This window comes from Haliotis asinina, chromosome 6 (assembly GCF_037392515.1).
Source record: "Haliotis asinina isolate JCU_RB_2024 chromosome 6, JCU_Hal_asi_v2, whole genome shotgun sequence".
In the NCBI taxonomy this organism is placed as follows: domain Eukaryota; kingdom Metazoa; phylum Mollusca; class Gastropoda; order Lepetellida; family Haliotidae; genus Haliotis; species Haliotis asinina.
This window is the reverse complement of record NC_090285.1, coordinates 20,525,239-20,542,293: the sequence shown is the minus strand read 5'-3', so window position 1 is coordinate 20,542,293 and position 17,055 is coordinate 20,525,239.

Here is a 17,055-nt window from a genome sequence, read left to right as displayed (position 1 = left end):
CTTGGTTGACACATGCCACTGGTGCAAAGTTGCGCAGATCGATGCTCATACTGTTGATCACTGGATTGTGTGGTCCAGATTCGATTATTTACAGACCGCCATATAGCTGGAATAACCCTGACTGCGGCGTAAAACTATACTCACTCACTTTATTAATTTTATCATTAATATAAGAGATGTGTCGTCGTAGCTAATAACACCATTATCAAGCAAGTGATGTGCAATGCTACAGGCCACGCTATATATTTAATAATCTGCATGTGTAACAATTGCCATCCTTGTACATCAACCTCACAAAAATATTGCGTAAACATCAATCAACGTATTGGTCAAACTTCACTCATGGATTTACTATTCATGGTGTGTACTGCAAAATGTCGAGACTGGCGAGTGATATTTTATGGTCCAGGAGAAAAAGATTCAATACATAACAATTGTATATTTAATGGACCTGGGTGTTTGCGGTAGGTTTTGTACGCGTCCGTGCAGGAATATAATTATAAGTATGTAGTCCATATCTTTGTATGATATTAAATATTAATATTTATATTTTTGGTATGTTGCTGTGTTAAGGTACATAAGTAGATCTGAACTAGAGCAAAATCTATGCGTCCAAGACTCGCGCGAAAAATATTCTTGGAGTGTTTGTTTTTTCCTTGAAAAACGCAGGTTTCTGTGTTAATGCGAACACTGGCCCTGATCATGCATACGGTGTGAATGTCATTTGTAGTAGTTATTATTTGTTAACTCAAAATGTCTGATTACCTCTGTCATGATAGTGTTTAATAGATATAGTCATTGAGACAAAATATGCGATGGTATGACACCATAAAGGTTTCTGTAACGTAATTGTTTGAGGATGAGATGCGAACCGGTTTTCATTAAATATGGGCGTGATATCGAAAAGCATATCGGGTTGGATAGTTTGGTTGGCTGTATAGTTTTTGGGTGAAAGCACATCGAGCAGTCACGAAAGAGTTACCTCCCCTGACCCACCGTCCATTCAAATTTTCTTATCTCAAGAGAGTACTAACACTTTGGGTTTATCCACACATACGTTGTCTAGGCCAGCGAGAAATATTGAACATCAAATTTAGAAATTAACACATCTTCATGACCTGTTTGAATACAGAATATACGAGTCCTTTCGAGTCCGCTTCATTTGCTTCATAATAATACAAAGTCCTCAAACGAAGTCCGTGTATTTCTATACTAAAATATATAAATAACGTCAGATGTCTCACCAATGCATTAAATGAGCAGTTTGGTTTAAGGCCTTTGAACGTTTTCCATTTAAACAATTTCATTCACCGACATTCTTAAAAAACGTTTTTGAAGTCAGGCTGCGCTAATTTTAACGATAACTGCATTGACTCAAAAGATGATATTTTTTCCATTTTTTATTTATTTTGAAATATGCACCTTATCGACGTTGAAATCGTTGACATGAAACCGAGGTAAGTCGTTAATCCTCGCCTGTCAGTTCAACACAGTATTAATGCGCGAAATGGAAGTGAAGTCAAGCGGAGTGCTAACCCGGAGCGTTTGGAGATAGCAAAGCATTGCGTTATTTACCTTGTGTCGAGTTACATCCCAGCAATGTAGACCCGACCCACAGGCTTTGTGTTTAAAACAGAGTGTTAGGTTTGGAGATCCTGGGATATTATGTGTCGTACATCCAAGGAGTTGATTGGTGCTACAGCCAAACAACCGTGGGGTAGGGACAGGGTGGAGGGAAGGCACAGAAACTGGGCTGATTATAAGGCTGGGGGTTGATTAGCTTGGAATGGTATGGACAGGGCCATGTGGGTTGGGCATGGGAGAAAGGTGTGTGCAGCTGTTGACGTGGAGAGTTAACAGGAAAGTGAGTATAGTTTTACGCCGCTGTTAGTAATATTCCAGCAACATCAGAAATGTACTTTACTCATTATACCCATGTGGAATGTCCGGCGGGACGAGCGAACGCTTTAACCACAAGGCTACTTCTCAGGTCCGTTCATAGGAAAGGACCCGTGGTCAAGGAAACAAGAATACGTTACTTTGGTCGTCGACATTGTTTTGTTGTGTTACGCCTCACTCATAAACATATTACTCGTATGATAACAGTCTGTGAATAATCAGGTCTGGATCTGACAATCCATAGGTTGACGTCATGAGCACAACACATTTGATATTCAATTATATACACAGCCAGCGAAACAGTCCTACCGATACCGTAAGCCGTCTCTCGCGACGCACACAAGATTCGGAAGACCAGTTCTAATCCGGGTTGTCATCGGTCGGACCCACGGCTGAGTGAGCTCCATTACATTGCCTTCTTTGATGTAGGTTGTTGAATGCCGCAGCCGCAATTTTCCAGTCCCATAAATGATGGAGGTATAAATATAGAGAGTCTGTAAATAATCGTATAATGTCTAGTGACATCACAAGCATCGATGATTACAGTTGACATAAAGATCATTAAGGGATGACATACTTAAACACCTGATTATGTATCTGAAAACATATTGATATGATATATGACATGACATGACATGACATGACATGACATGACATGACATGACATGACATGACATGACATGACATGACATGATCAACCGAAGTATGGTATGACCTGCCTCAACACCTGGTTATGTATAAGAAAATATAATGTAATGTAATGTAATGTAATGTAATGTAATGTAATGTAATGTAATGTAATGTAATGTAATTGATCACCCAAAGTATAGTCACTCCTACTGACTCTATGTCGTATGTAAATGAATGTATTATATGCATATGACAATATGTATGACATATACATATTTGGACTTTATGTTACCTAAACTACCAGGCAAAACAAAATACACACTTTAAAACCGGCCAAAACATTCCACACATTATCAAAACGCTACTTATCGAAAGTGTGTAACCGAAACACAATCTGAAACATTATTTATAATACATCGCAGTCGAAAAACCATTTCTTGCAATCGCTATTTTTAGCCACTATGGATGTATACTTTGCTGTACGGTGAAAGTTGTTTGTCGCCGGCTTGATCGCTACTTTTTTTAAGGATTACAGTTTGTTTCATTTGATTGCTTTTCCTCTTCAACATATTTCTTTCCACATGCTTTATGAAATTAATCATTTCATTTCAGATGTTCACTGTATAGTTACTTTAACGTCACGTTGATATATTTCAGCTGATAACATCCGTGTGGAATTTTGGAATTACGTCTAAAAGCTCCGGCATATGTCTTCACAAATGTGAAAATGACATGTCCGTGTGTTGATGTGAAGAAGACAAACGGTAACTTTTCAAAACTCATATAAATAACTCAATCGTTTTATTTCTGATGGGCCTGATTTCATGCGAAGCTGGATATGATAAAATATTAATAATCTTCCGGTCACTAAGCACTTTTTAGAATGAGTTTAAATGTTGCAGTTGCTCTGTCATCCTCTTATTCAACCTCTACACAAACTAGGGAATGTATGTGTTAGTGAAATGTGAAGTCGGTGTATTTTCACGAATACCCACTATTTACCACCGTGTTATTGATTACAACGTTGATTAGGATGTTAATTAAATTTCACGAGCGAATTTTTACAAGTCAGTGAATATTATTTGACAAAACAGGTTCCGTTTCACGGTAACAAAACAGGAAGTACATCCGGTGTTAAGGAATCATCATGATTGCACAGAACAGCTGTTAGCGCACTCACAAAATACATCGGTGCCAGACGGCGAGGCGATTCAGTGATATATAGCTGGGTACTAACATCAGGTGTGTTATTATTGCTTTTAAATCATACCAAAACGAGATACCCCTTTAACCTCTAAATAATGTAATGTATTACTATCATGTGATCACAATTTTAAATTGAAAATTTCACATAAAATGCAATATGGCCCATTATGTTAAATTTCCGATACCCTTCATTGTGACGTTTTCAATATTTTTTTCTGTTTTAATATGATATAACATTCACATCTAACCATTATATTAAAAGTTCTTTGTAATGCATACAATAGCAAGTTATCCTGAATATCGAATTTTCTGCCTTAGACCGGACTTCGTTACAGGGGACTGAATAGACGGAGTTATCTCCCCTTGTAGCTTGGCGAGTGCTCTGTGATTTATTAACAAAGCAAATACCTTGTGATTAATCAGAGCAGCACGTCCCCTAACGTCAACTTTATTTGTCTTTAAAGCCCCGCTGCTTTATCACAAGGAGTCGCGAGTCCCTGTGCTGATTTAGTTATTCAACTAACAACGGCAACAGGTTGGATTAAGGCGTGACAGCCAACCCGATAACATTGAAGACGGTTGCAATTACAAAATACCCATAACTTGATATCAACGCGAATATGCGAGAGATGATAATTAAGATATGTGTTTCACAACATATTGCTGGTAAAATGAAAATGCAGGTAGCGATAGAATGAGCCCTCTCCAATAACCTCTCAGACATATATCACTGTACAAGTTCACTAAAGGATTGGCGGGGTGGGCAGCTGGGGAGGGGCTGTTTCCGGGGCTAGACAGGACGCTGGCATGGCTGTGAAATGTTGCTTGCTGTTATTGCACGCCATAAACAACGTTTGTTTCAACACGGTGGGGTAGCCTAATGGTTAAAGTGTTCGCTCGTCACGCCGAACATCCGGGTTCGATACCCTACATGGTTAGACTGTGTGAAGCCCATTTCTTGTATCCATGATGTGATGTTGCTAGGATATTGCTAAACGCTTCGTAAAACCACACTCACTTTTGTGCGGCTACTATACATGACAACAAGCTAAGATAAACCTGTACCAGTCAAACACGTGATTGATATTATGAGCAACGACGGCACGACAGGGTACGACGGTTCGCAATGACCTAGTCACCTACTTTGACAACGGGGCCCTTTAAGTCACTCACCGTGAGATTCTACCGAAAAAAATGTCTGTACAAAAACTTCGTACTGTCTGTTGATGAAAACGCGAATGGGCATATACACGTATACAGAGCGCCAGATAATTTTTCAAGCAATTGGGTAGTTACTCCCATGTCTGTTTATGCATAAATAATTGCATATTTTGAGGAGTAACTAGCATTTTGTATACTCCCACTAATTTAAAGAATTGAGTACTTTACGAAAAGTGACATTTCTTTTATTGATTAATTAACACTTACAGTTGGCAGCCATTTCTGAACGGGCAACATGGAACTCACGTGACTACTGCAGTCAACTCCAGACAGTAGCTACGGCTATAATAGTATATGTATATATAGGCAAGACTAACTGCTTGCTAACGCAGTTGTAGAGTTCGGGCTCTACGACGCATTATTAAGCACAAGCCAATTTAGTTCATTAAGTGAAGTACGCAAGTCATTTTAGACCTATTGGGTTTTAAGTAATTCTTGTGCATTTTTTATACTCATTGACGTGTAATTAATTGAGTAAATATCATATTTATTGATAAAACTACGCAAGTATGTCTCTTATCTGGAGCTCTGCGTACATGACTGAATATCAAACTATAAATACGAGTCACCATGTATAGTTTATTCCTGAATTTATTGGCATCCAATATCTGAATAGGAACTTGACACTGTAAACTGATGGAGACGTAAATATCTGAACAGAAAATTCAAACTGTAACCTGATGGACACTAAAGTACATGTACCGAAGCTTGATACTGTATACAGATGGAGACTAAAATATATGTACCGAAGCTTGATACTGTATACAGATGGAGACTAAAATATATGTACCGAAGCTTGATACCGTAAACAGATGGAGACTAAAATATATTTACAGAGACTTGATACTGAGAACAGATGGAGATTAAATAATACATACAGAAACTTGATACTGTAAACAGATGAAGACTACAATATATGTACCGAAGCACGATACTGTAAACTGATGGAGACTAAGATATATGTACAGAAACTTGATACTGTAAACTGATGGAGACGTAAATATCTGAACAGAAAATTCAAACTGTAACCTGATGGACACTAAAGTATATGTACCGAAGCTTGATACTGTATACAGATGGAGACTAAAATATATGTACCGAAGCTTGATACTGTATACAGATGGAGACTAAAATATATGTACCGAAGCTTGATACCGTAAACAGATGGAGACTAAAATATATTTACAGAGACTTGATACTGAGAACAGATGGAGATTAAATAATACATACAGAAACTTGATACTGTAAACAGATGAAGACTACAATATATGTACCGAAGCACGATACTGTAAACTGATGGAGACTAAGATATATGTACAGAAACTTGATACTGTAAACTGATGGAGACTAAAATATATGTACAGAAACTTGATACTGTAAACTGATGGAGACTAAAATATATGTACAGAAGTTTGATTCTGGAAACTAATGAAAACTAAAATACATGAATATGTACAGAAACGCGATACTGTAAAATAAAGCCCTGACTAAAATAAAATGTATCTGTGCAGATACTGAAAACTGGTGGAGACTAAATTATAAGTACAGAGACTGGATACTATAAAGAGGTGGAGACTAAAATCAAAATACGTACAGAAACTTGATACTATAATTTGATGGAGCCGATTATATCTGTACAGAAACTTAATGCTATAAAGTGATGGAGATGAATATATTTGTACAGAAACGTCATACTGTCAGTTGATGAAGGTGGAAATGGGCCTATATGACTAAATATTACTTCTACCATAAACACTAGTTATTGTGTATAATTTATTGTACGTTCCAGTAATGGATTTATTGTCATCAGATTTTCTCTTGATCAAACATTCAGACTATAAGATTTGTGATGAAAGTGGCATCGCTGGCCAGGATGCCATTTGCTACTTCTGCTTTTGTTGGAATGTCTACGATTAGTACGTTTTCCGTGTGTATCAAGCTTGAGTCTTTTCATAGTTGTGTGTTTGTTCGAAAAATATATCAGAAATATTGTGCAATTTCGGTAACGGTAGCATATTTCCAGAAAAAAGGGGACATTTAAACCTTAACAAATACATCGTGTACATGCATCCACCTAGCTTTTAATATAACGATTTATTGGATTCGTTTGTTGATATGAGGTAAAATGAAACAACTCAAACCCACTGTTCATAATTAATGTCTTACATAACCATTAATTATAAATCGTGCTTGAAAGTCTGAAATTGAAAGTTATTTAGCGTTGGAAATACTTGGAATAATTAAAAAATCCAATTATATCGTCAGAAATAATGCTCAGGTATCCATAGTTTACGCTCTCCTGATTAAATAGTTTAGGAATAAGTTACTAGTAGTTTCTGGAATTTGCCACAAGATGCTTCAAATCGCATGTGAGTTCCGGAATACGCATAGTCTGTGACTTCCACACCATTCTTAATTTAAACTCTCCTATAATGCGCTTAGATTCATCGTCATGAGAGACATTTGGAAGCATTTGAAGAGTTTTAGAATTCTCCAACTTTCTGAAATTTAGCGTTGGTCCGATCTTACAAAATACTTCAAATTGCCACAGAATAATTTTCAGGTTAATTTCCGGGATGTATGTAGTCTGAGAGGTGACAATGAGGCTACATTTGCTGTTCTACACTGTAGCTATCATAGCGCTACAATCCACGACCTACAGTGACATATCTAACCTGAGACTTTGTGACGGTCCAAACCCCTAGAGAAACCCACGTGGAATATTTTCGTTACAAAGCCAGTGTTGTTTGCAACGTGGGAAATCCTATTGGGAGGACATCAACAAGCAATTATGATTACATATCAAGCAGGTTTGTAGTTGTAGCACACAGTGGAAACAATCGCAGCCCTCTATGGCTCAACTCGCTGTGGCTAAAATCAACAAAGACACTACGGATGCCAAGAGAGGCTGTCGACAACCAACACCTTGACTCACCCCTGCTGGGGGAGTGGGGATGGGGGGAACGGCTAGGTAGACTGTAGACATTTGAGGGTTAATTTCTCTCATTCTTTAAATTAACTTTATTCATACGCCATATACGACGTTTGACATGAAAAAGCTGTAAATAGGAACGAAGTGATAGCATACGATTGGAATATGCTTATATAGGAAGAACCGATTCAAGTTACGTTTAGGATTAACAAGCAGTGTCTGTATCGTAAGGGCGCCATGACATACAAAAGCAACAGCAGATATACCCTGCTCAACTTGTAATAAGGATACGCGCGTAAGTAACCATTTCAACTAATGTTAAGAAATATCCAAACAGATGACGAAGTTAATTTACAGTCATTTGCATGGCCAATATAATTTTGTGGAGAAATAATGATTCACCACCTTTCATAAAACTTTGCAAGTCATAAATTATCAAACTTAACACAGTTTTATACATAGTTTCTTCATTCACTGTTCTCCTGATGTCTTGAAATACACATTTAATAGAATCAAACTGATTAATTCAGTATACAACGTGTACGTTGAAATAGTGAACATTGCGAACATGTGAAGCTATGTACACTATCCTTGAATGATAAACGAAGTAAAGGAGGTCTAAAATTACCTATGCTCCAATTACAAACTTTTAAAGTATTTTTCAAAAATATTTGCTATATGTCATTTGTAAATACAAAATATCAACATTTCTGTACTACCCATCAAAAGTTTAGACTCACTTAAAGCGTTTACTATATGTTATGTATATAATGGCCTCATCGAAGATGAATTTCTTCGCTTACTTAGGGCAACCAACTGCAAACATTACGCAAAGAAATGGCACGGTAATCATAATGGAAATTCCAGAAAAGCATGTGCAAATGTCTTGCATGTGAACAGTTACGTTGTGGTGGACAGGGCTTTTCTACTCGAAACTTTCGTAGCCCTAAGAATTCTTAACTTTGATCGTAGTGTATGTGTGAAGAATGGGTTAAAGAAGTTCGTAGGGCTACGAACGTTTCGAGAATAGCTAGCCTGGTTTGTTAGAAATTCGCCAATTTTCACCGAGTTTCATCATTTACTGAACTCGTGACAATAATCACATCAACGTTACGAATTCGTTTAACAATACAGTAGTTCATCTGTAAAGAGTACCTTTAAATTGTGTGGAGTATTTTGAAAAATCTAGTTTAGAACAGTTGACTGAAGTGAGTGGCTGCATTTACACTAGTGAGTCTAAACTTTTGATGGGTAGTATATTTGGACAAACGAATGTGAAACATTGTAATAAAATAATGAATGTGTATTTAGGTTGTTGCATTTATAATCAAAACATCAATGCAATATTGGGCATTTTTGGAATATTAGATATATGAAACACATGACGGTGTGTACATTGGACTGAAATATACCTTGTGAGAAACAACAAGATGCTAATATCTTGCTACATGCAGTCTTTTGTGAAAAGCATTTGGAAAAAAGTCACATCAGTAAGAGGTGATTCTAATGTTTATTTTTAAATAATATGTCAAAATTAATGTTTACATTTGTGTGGGTTCTATGGAATAAACTCAATTTCCCTGAACAAATTTATAGAACGTTGTTATTCATACATGACATTTATTAAAAAACCGAGTTTTTAAAAAAAATGTAGATGACGTGAACGTTGAATACTTAAGACAAACGACTTTCAGAGCTGCCGCAGCGTTAATGAATGTGAAAAAATGTAAAGAACCACGTTTAAATCGATTTAATGTCAGTTTTGCAAATGCTAAAAGATTTGGCTTTTAACCATCAAATGATCAATAAAATTACAATAAGCGATGCTTGAGTTATCAACCGTGTCCAAGCTCTAATAAGTGAAGCAAATTATACCCAATTCTCCAGCAATGGTAGTTATATCACGGCATAAAGAGACGCTCAGGACAACAATGGCGTCGAAGACCGTGTGAAGTAACGTATCGCGGGATGTGGCGTTAAAATCATCAGTGTCATTTGTAGTTGCAAGTGCTAGGGCTCTGGATGAAAGGTGTTCCCTTCTCGCTCCAGCACACTCTTTGCAGTAACAGCATAGGCTGATTATTCCTCACACTTCAGTTCTATTTGAGATGGGCGCCGTAATTTTCTCCCGTCTTCGACGTCAAATGATTCCCGTGAACAAGTCACTCTGTTCCTTTGAAACCGTTGAACTGAGACCCTAATAACAGTCTCGAAACTGTCGCTACTCTAACTTGCCCACAACGCCTTTGAATGACTCGTCGGAGCAATTTTTCGCTTGATGTGATATGAAGGCGGGGAATCTACCCTGCTTATTTCCTAGTCCAAATAACGCTGCAAGGGCTCCACTGGGCGGATAAACGTGTACATGGAACTCACAATCACCGCGAAATGGCGGACAATAGGGGCGAGAAGATGACGAGTCAGCCCTGTTCACTCAGATGGAAGGCTTGGATGGGTGCGGGTGAAGTCGGGAGGGGGGGGTGAAGTGCTGGAGATTGGAGTGCTGGGATGGGGCCGGATGGGATACGTGGGTGAGTAGTTGGGATAATCGCGCAAAAAGGAAGAGTGGGTCGGAAGGTCCGATCAGTGAAGCGGTGTTGTGTAGTTGAAATGGGGTGTACCCATATGGGGACTCGAACCCAGGTCCTCGGCGTGACGAGTTAACGCTTTAACCACTAGTCTACCACACTGCCTCGGTTTAGTATGACTTAGTGTGATCGTATGTAATGTGGGTTTGTGTGATGTTTTCGTGTAAGTGTTGCAGCAGGGTAAGATTTGGATTGTTGGGAAGGATTCAGTTCCTTGATTCGGTCGAAATTATGAATGGTCCCGTGGTCAAAGACGTAAACAATTTCCTGTGCAGAGTTGTTTCCCATAGACGTGCAAGAAACGGCTTAGTTCAAGTTCCTGTTTATCAACATCATGGCTGTGCCCGTGAGTTTAACTTCAGTAGTGCAGGCATATGACCTGCATCACAACGGGCTTTCAATTGACAATAAGCTGACATACCTACATGAAAAACTCCTGTCTAAAACAACAAATATACGTGCCATCAGATTCTGGGACAGGGAGGTCACATGGAACGTTATCAAGCTGATGCAATTTGCTGCAACTGTACGGTTGTTCAAAGCAGGCGTAATACTTATTCTTACTCATTTATTGTTCTTGCTATTGAGATACAATTACTAGTATTTATGGGGCAAAGTTGTATGCAGATGACGCGTAAGTGTTGGTATTATGCAGATAAAGACGTGTTGTGTTGGTGTTATACAGATAAAGACGTGTTGTGTTATGCAGATAAAGACGTGTTGTGTTGGTGTTATGCAGATAAAGACGTGTTGTGTTATGCAGATAAAGACGTGTTGTGTTGGTGTTATGCAGATAAAGAGGTTTTGTGTCATGTAGATGACGACATATTGTGTCATGCAGATGAAGATATATTGTGCCATGCAAATGAAGGATATATTGTGTTATGTAGGCCATGATATATTGTGTTGGTGTTATGCATAGAAAGACAAGTTGTATCGGTGTCATGGAGATAAAAACGTGTTGTATTCGTGTCATGCAGATGAAGACCCAATGGGTCATACAGATGGACACAATTTGTGTTGGTGTCGTGAAGAGGTTCTAAAGTCATGCAGATGATTTGATGTTGTGCCGGTGAGATATTTTTATCACGAAGATGAAGACTTATCAAGGCAGATGAAGAATCATTGTGTCGGTGTCATGCAGATGAAGATATATTGTGTCGGCATCATGCAGATGAAGATATATTGTGTCGGCATCATGCAGATGAAGATATTTTGTCTCCTCATCATGCAGATGAAGATATATTGGGTTGTGTCATGCAGATGACGATATTTTTTGTTGATGTCCTGCAAATGAAGATGTGTCGTGGTGGTCTCATGCATATCACCTCATTGCACATGGGAAGACTCAGACTGATGAGAGTTTGCATTGAATCGTGAATAATGCTGATAAACGTTATATTGTAAGATATAGTGTTGAGCAAGAGGTACGACAGGAGACAATATCCGAACAGGGGTACCCTGTTACCTCAAGGACTACAAAGCAAGGAAGATGTGGGAAAGAAAACGGTGGCATGTACTGGCTAGCTTTGATTGGGTAGAAACTGCCACAGGCAACAGAAATCCCGCACCGTGGTCTCTGCGCGGGATAGCAAAAGGGGAACATGTGAATCCCAATCTCTCATAAGCCAGTGTTTCTTCTGGAATCTGATACACAAAGGGGGTGTTCAGTCGGAATCCCCTTCAGTAAATTTCTCCCTGAGGGAAGGAGTGTCAGACCTGGACTAATTGAAAGCCGAGTCCTTATTGGCATATGGATAGAAGTTGAAGATACTGTCAAACGCTGACTTTTTAGGCCACGTCGAAATTATTATTACCAAAGAATGCAAAGGGCAAACAGTGTCCCCGAAATGTAAAGTGGAATCATTCACTGACAAAAGTGTTGAAGCATTGGACCAGTGTGTGAGGCCAGGTGTATACAGAATGATGACTAGATGTCCTACATTGCTTGTCATGAAGATTTTGCCTCGGTGGCTTTTCAATCTTTCTTTCTTAGTAGTATCTCCACAATGCAGAATTAATCTGCTGTCGTTAAGAATTTCCTGGCCCTGGGCTATATGTTTCATTTGTGGGTTTTAAAGCACCCTTTCTACACTGAATATGAAGGACACGCCCACTGAAGAAGCACCTTTGACTTTATCGTGAATTGTACAATGAAGGACAGGATAAATGTTGTACAAGCGAAGGAACAGTATTAAAATTACAGAAGCAGCACAACTAATTTCAAACAACATATGTTTGCCGAACGCTAACGTGAAATTGTAATTTGGAATGCGTTTATATTGAAGAAGAAACCCTCATCTGTGTAAATATGAATTGGACGATCTGACATCCTCGTATAGACATTTTGGAAAAGAGAAAGAAAAAAATGACATTGCACGAAATGCAGTTTTTTGAATGGGTATAGCCATTTGAATCCAGTAAGATGTACACAGGACATAATACACTCAGAAATATAGAAAATAATGCAAGCTTAAATATTGATACAGCAAATAAAATATTAATAATTTCACATACTTTCTTTGCTTTTTATATATAAGAATAATTGTGCGAGCATGTTGTTTTAGAACTTTGATCATGTACTACAAAACTGAAATATTAGTTTGAAGTATTATTTACTCCCTGGTTCTTCCATATACAGATTCCATAAATTCGCAATATGTATGGACTACATCTGCAATGTTGGTATCTGTATCAAGCTGACGGAAAAGTTGAAATGGATGAAAAATTGTTGTCAACATGAAATGAACGGGTTAATGGCATGAGCAGCGATTAGCTCAATGGCATTTAATACTTAATACCGTCCATCCACACTCGTTCTACAGCTACATGACGGCGGTCTGTAGTAACCTGCGTCTGTGCCAGAAAGCTCAGCGGTTGACACCACTTACGCAGTTGGTATACGATGACATATGTTATCCCAGACTCGATCCCGTTGGTCGCCTTTTACGACAAGCATAGGAACCGGCGGAAGATTACGCCTGATCAGGATTTCCAAGGGTCTTACAATGCGTACACACATGCACAGAAATACACACACACACACACATGCACGCACGCACGCACGCACGCACGCACACGCACAAACGAAAGCACACAGGCACTCCCGTAAAATCACCTCTCGAAAACCCCTTCAACCCCGATATTACTTTTAATTCCTCTGACTCTGACGTTAATTATGATATTCACAAAGTCTTATAAGGAAAGTTATTTTCCAGATCACTCCGATTTTGATATTGACAACTCATTTTAAGGGTGTCTTGTCTATACTTACAAGTAAGCCAATAGATTTCTGTAGTACAACCCCTAGAAAGCAAATCCTTCTTAATTTTACCAACGGTGAGAATTTTGAAAGCAGGTCATTCTACTGACGTGTAACATAAACTGAACAATACATCAATGGATACCCCAAGTGACAGGTTAAGCGTGTGTCAATATTTGATTTCAAATATACCTGGACGCGGAAAATTACTTTTGTACAAACATTTTTGTTCGAACATGACAGCATCGGTGAGTCAGTATGAAACCAAACACGACATTATAATCATAAGCGACAGCGGTTTCATAAGGAGACAAATTACCTGGCATTGCCATGACTTGCAAGAGGTTATACACACAAGTTAATCCAGGATTATAGGTGAGAAATCAGACGCGAAAACATTGAGTTCATGGCGGGTCAAGAAACATAGCTTCGAAAGAAGGTCATGTGTAATGTATGACACGTAAATGTATTACTGTGCTGAATAATGTTATGATAAGTATATGTACTACAGTGCTGAATAGTGCAGTTATAAGTATAATATTATGCACTGTAGTGCTGAAAAATGCTATGATAAGTATATGTGCTACAGTTCTGAATAATGTAATGATAAGTATATGTACTACCGTGTTGAATAGTGTAATTATAAGTATATGCACTACAGTGTTGAATAATGTTATGATAAGTAGACGTACTTCAGTGCTGAATAGTTTACTTATACGTATAATATTGTATACTACAGTGTTGAATAATGTTATGATAAGTAGATGTACTACAGTGTTGAATAATGTTATGATAAGTAGATGTACTACAGTGTTGAATAATGTTATGATAAGTAGATGTACTACAGTGCTGAATAATGTTATGATAAGTAGATGTACTACAGTGCTGAATAATGTTATGATAAGTAGATGTACTACAGTGCTGAATAATGTTATGATAAGATGTACTACAGTGTTGAATAATGTTATGATAAGTAGATGTACTACAGTGCTGAATAATGTTATGATAAGTAGATGTACTACAGTGCTGAATAATGTTATGATAAGTAGATGTACTACAGTGCTGAATAGTGTTATGATAAGTAGATGTACCACAATGTTGAATAATGTTATGATAAGTAGATGTACTACAGTGCTGAATAATGTTATGATAAGTAGATGTACTACAGTGTTGAATAATGTTATGATAAGTAGATGTACTACAGTGCTGAATAGTGTTATGATAAGTAGATGTACCACAATGTTGAATAATGTTATGATAAGTAGATGTACTACAGTGCTGAATAATGTTATGATAAGTAGATGTACTACAGTGCTGAATAATGTTATGATAAGTAGATGTACTACAGTGCTGAATAGTGTTATGATAAGTAGATGTACCACAATGTTGAATAATGTTATGATAAGTAGATGTACTACAGTGTTGAATAATGTTATGATAAGTAGATGTACTACAGTGTTGAATAATGTTATGATAAGTAGATGTACCACAATGTTGAATAGTGTTATGATAAGTAGATGTACTACAGTGTTGAATAATGTTATGATAAGTAGATGTACTACAGTGCTGAATAGTGTTATGATAAGTAGATGTACTACAGTGCTGAATAATGTTATGATAAGTAGATGTACCACAATGTTGAATAGTGTTATGATAAGTAGATGTACTACAGTGCTGAATAATGTTATGATAAGTAGATGTACTACAGTGCTGAATAATGTTATGATAAGTAGATGTACTACAGTGCTGAATAATGTTATGATAAGTAGATGTACTACAGTGCTGAATAATGTTATGATAAGTAGATGTACTACAGTGCTGAATAATGTTATGATAAGTAGATGTACTACAGTGTTGAATAATGTTATGATAAGTAGATGTACTACAGTGTTGAATAGTGTAAAAGGAGCTTACCTGAAATTACTGTGTTACTTGTAAGTTAATTTTGTAGTTTTAATTTTACGAAAGAAACTATTTCGAGAAAACACCGAATGATACAAGCCTCTCATATTCAGTTATTCATATATGTATATTTGTATGGGTTGAGGTATCGAGCTCAGGGAACATAAACAAACATCGAGGCTATCTCAGCTCATGGTCCCCGAAGGACCAGTGAACAACGTATTTATCTTGTTAATGTTAATTTTGTTAAAATGTTAATTTTGAACTGTTTGAAGCATGGGTATCGGATAGTACACTTCAGCCAACATGTGCATGTGTGAATCAAACGATCCGAATCTTGCATCTTGCTGTTTGCGTAGGTATTGTCTTAGTAAAGTTGCCGCGACGTTATTTCCCTGCTTAACATTCACAAGGACTACATTTGAACGTTTTGTCAAAATTTCTGTATAGAAAGAGAGTCAAATGTTTTCCTAGCCATCGCTAGATTTTGCGGACGACAAAAGAAAAATAGATTCAGAGTTATCTCCCTTCCATCGATTTCCTTTCGCAAAACATCGCTAACGTCCGTGCATCATGCATCGAATTAATGTTTTTCGAGATGAAAAGGTAACTACCACGAAGTACCGAAAGGGTTATTCACAGCGGGGTGTATTGCAATGCACTTCGCTTGTACACGGGTTACATTGAAAATAACAGAAGAGCCCTCAGCCAATCAGGCAGCGACATTTATGTGTGAGGTAAGATCATAAATTTGTTAATGAAATGAAATGTGCATGTCGAAATAGTTCGCCTTGAATAACACTTAAAACCACCCCGTGACTGACATTTACGTCCATCATGACAATTTAAACTCTGGTGAGACATAAACTATTGGACTCTTTAAAATGCACTTGTTTCACACGCTGTGGCTATCGCACCTTTTGTCATATCGACGCTATTGCTCAACGAGAAGTATATCCCCTTACGAGCATCGTAAGCCTCATACCAAAGGTTCCTCTTGCTATGGTTATCGAAAACTGGTGTTAAAGGTCTCTTATGCATGGTAGACATGAAGCGATCTTACTACACTTGTTGGTCACACTGTTGTGACCATTTCAGTCCATCATACTCCGCTAGTTGTAAGTCCTTCATAAACGTGTGGCATAACTCTCTCGTTCCAGGTGCATTGTAGCTCACAATGCTACGTCTGTTTGAAGGCTCTCGTATTACGTCAGGCACGAACACTCATACTACGTCTAACGTAACGAACACATGCTACGTCTCTTGTGGGTCGCTAATGCTACGTATTTACGAAGTTACCCATGCTACGCCAGTTGTAACTCACTCACGCTACGTCTAACGTAACGAGCACATGCTACACCTCTTGTGGGTCGCTCATGCTACGTATTTACGAAGTTACCCATGCTAAGCCACTT